Source organism: Mirounga leonina, unplaced genomic scaffold, assembly GCF_011800145.1.
Source record: "Mirounga leonina isolate KUSES-001 unplaced genomic scaffold, KU_Mleo_1.0 Mir_129, whole genome shotgun sequence".
Taxonomy (NCBI): domain Eukaryota; kingdom Metazoa; phylum Chordata; class Mammalia; order Carnivora; family Phocidae; genus Mirounga; species Mirounga leonina.
Window position 1 is genome coordinate 22316378 of NW_023270323.1, and position 3524 is coordinate 22319901.

A 3524-nucleotide genomic window follows, 5' to 3' on the forward strand; every position below is an offset into this window, starting at 1 on the left:
ACTCCCTGCTCCGCGGGAAGCCTGCTTCTCCCTCTCCCACTCCCCCTGCTTGTGTTCCCTCTCTCTCTCTGTCAAATAAATAAATAAAATCTTAAAAAAATAATAAGATGAATAAGGTCTGGAGCTCTAATAAACAGCATGGTTTTAAAAAATAAAATAAAAGAATACAGAATAAAAGAATAAGTATCAAATAATATGAGCATTATTGAGTATGGTTTAAGAGCCTGGCTTCTGGGTGGGTAGCAGTCTGTTTTAGAATCTTGGTATTTTTACTTACTACATATATAACTTGATAAGTTATTTAATCTTTGACTGCCTCAATTTACTTGTCTCCAGAATGGTGGTGTTAGTGTTCCTCAATAGATTATCGTGAAAGTTAACTAAAATAAAGCAAAGACTACTTGCTTAGATGCTTTCTTCTTCTTCTTTTACCTAATATATATTTTCTTATTTGATGATACATTTTTTTCAGCCTTCAATTAGACACTAATTCCTCTAAGGTAACCTCCCATGACTTTGCCCCCCAAATCCAGGTTGCATGAACCTTCCACATGTATCTCAAGCCCCCTGTATTTCACCTACCATGTACCACCATATTGCAGATTTCTATGACTGTCATTCCTGATTGCACTGAGATCTTAATGAGAATGGGGTAATAGCATCTTGATTGATACTTAATAAAGGACTCCTTGTTTTCCTAGGGCTTAGAACACTGCCTAGAGCATAACAGTGCTAAAAAAAATATTTATACAGATTATTAAGAATTTTTTTTATCCACACTTATACAGTCAATTGATTTTTCCACCAAGGTGCTAAATCAATCCAAGGGGGCAAGAAAAGTCTTTTTGACAAGTCTTGCTGTAATAACTAGATATCCATATGGAAATAAAAATGAACTAGGATTCTTTCTTACTTCACACATGAAGATTAAGTCTAGATTCATTCTAGATCTAAATATAAAATGCAGAACCTGAAAACTTTTTGAATTGCTCTATTTAGTAGTCACTAATATATATGTCTATTTAAATTTTTAAAAAATCCAAAAATCAGTTCCTCAATCATACTAGGCAATTTTTTTGTCCCTCTCTCTCTCTTTTTTTTTAACTGAAGCAGAGTTGACACAAAATGTTCATTAATTTCAGGTTACAACATAGTGATTTGACAAGTCTGCATGTTATGCCTGTGTTCACAAGTGTAGCTACCATCCATCCCCATACAATGCTATTACAATCCCATTGACTATATTTCCTATGCCGTATCTTATTCCCATGACTTATTCATTCCATAACTGGAAGCCTGGATGTCCCACTCCCCTTCACCCATTTTGCCCATCCTCTCACTTCCCTTTCCCCTGGTAACCATCTAGGCACATTTAAAGTGCTTATGAGCTAGATATGCCTAGAGACTACTGTATTGAATAGGGCAGCTATGGCAGAAAGTTCAATCATCCAAGAAAGTTCTATTTAGATCGTGCTGTTCTAAAAGAAAACATGTGAAAATATCTTTAAGACCTTGGCATAGGTAAAGATTTTTTGGATAGAACACAAAAACACTAAATCATAAAAGAAAAAAAAATAATGCTTTAAACCTGTTCAAAATTTCTAAGTCTCAAAAGTCACCACTAAGAAAATGAATAGATAAGCCAAAGACTAGAAAAATATATTTATGATAGGGGCACCTGGGTGGCTCAGTCATTAAGCATCTGCCTTCAGCTCAGGTCATGGTCCCAGGGTCCTGGGATCGAGCCCTGCATCGGGCTCCCTGCTCCGCGGGAAGCCTGCTTCTCCCTCTCCCACTCCCCCTGCTTGTGTTCCCTCTCTCGCTGTGTCTCTCTCTGTCAAATAAATAAATAAAATCTCTAAAAAATTATATACATATATTTATGATACATATATCTGACAAAGAATTTGTATCTAGAATACACAAAAAATTTCAATCAAACCAGCAATACAAAAATGAGCAACTAAACAAAATAATGACTATTGAAAAGGCATTGCACAAAGAATGTATGAATGAGGAATACATGAATGAAAAGAATATATGAATGAGGAATACATGAATGAAAAGGTACTCAATACCATTAGTTGTCAAAGAAATGAAAATTAAAACCACAAACCACAATGAGATACCATTTCATGCTCATGAGAATGGCTAAAATTGAAAACACTGACAACACAATGTGTTGGCAATGATGTAGACCAACTAGATCTCTCCTATATTGCTGTGGGGGCAGGTTGTACAATGGTGCAGCTACCACGGAGAATAGTTGGGCACTTTCTAATAAAGGCAAACACACATCTAACTTATGCCCCAGCAATTCCACTGCTCTGTATTTACTGACTGTTACAGCCATCTTTGTGATTGTCCTACACTGGAAACAGACTAACGTCCATCAACAGAAGAAAAGATAAACAATCTGTGGTGTATTTGTATGGTGGAAGGATACATACAATATCATGGCTGAACCTCAAAAGCATTTCACGTGAAAGCAGCCAGACACAAAAGTTTAAATACTATAAGGTTTAAATTATCCGAGGTTCAAGAACAAGCAAAATTAATCTATAGTGTCATAATTTAGAAAGTAGATGCTCTAGGAGCAGGGGAAGGGATGAATTGATTGGAAAGGGGACTAAGGAACTTTCTAGGGTGATAAAAACATTTCACATCTGGTTTTGGGTGGTGGTTACATGGATCTGTTGTCCGCATCAAAACTCATCAAACTGGGGTCAGGAGTGCAAAGAAAGACTCCAGATGGATATGAAAGAAGGACACAAATCAGGGTCTCAGGAGAATGAACCAGATAAAGGTTTAACTGCTGGAACATTTGAGCACATAGTTACCATAATCAGGGAAAGCTAGAGGAGGCACTAGTCAGAGAAGAACCAGCCCCAAACATGGCTTGATGTTAAACCACCCAAGGGTGGCCAAGGACAGAAAATCCTCCCCACCTCACTACAAACAACTGGTTCTAGTATATGGCACAGGGATGGGGGTTATGGAGAGTGACTGTGCAAGCAAAGTGCTGGCCAGTTACAGTGGGATTTTAAGCTTAGATCCCACACTAAAATGGCCACAGTTACGCTAGAAGTCCCTGCCCCATTTAAGTAATAGTCCTCCTGATTGAGGGCTAAGTTATAAGTAGTGGTGAGGTTACTGTACGTCTTTCCAAAGTTTTTCATTTAAAACTGAGCTTCAGCATCTTCTCTTCTCCTCCTATCTTACCCTTTCCACTTCCATATCCCAACTTCTCCCTGACCTTATTCAAAGATACGAGTATTTCCTACAAATAGTTACAAAGACGGCAAAAAAATCTCACTGTTAAAGGTTGTTCAACAAGACCATAAAAAGCAAATTGGAGGCCAGAAATTGTATGAAGGGAGAGTGATATTTGTGGTGAGAGAAAAAACACAAAATCTAGATCTATGTTGAGCCAGATATTTTGGTGCAAGATATACATGGAGGAAATGAGAGATAGATGATGATAGATAGATAGATAGATAGATAGATAGATAGATAGATAGATA

The 3524-nt window shown here is 37.2% G+C and overlaps 1 long non-coding RNA gene across 1 annotated transcript in view; it reads left to right on the plus strand.

The window, feature by feature from the left end:
• LOC118010204 overlaps positions 1 to 3524 on the plus strand; it is an 8664-nt gene that overhangs the window by 1070 nt on the left and 4070 nt on the right. The window lies entirely within an intron of this gene.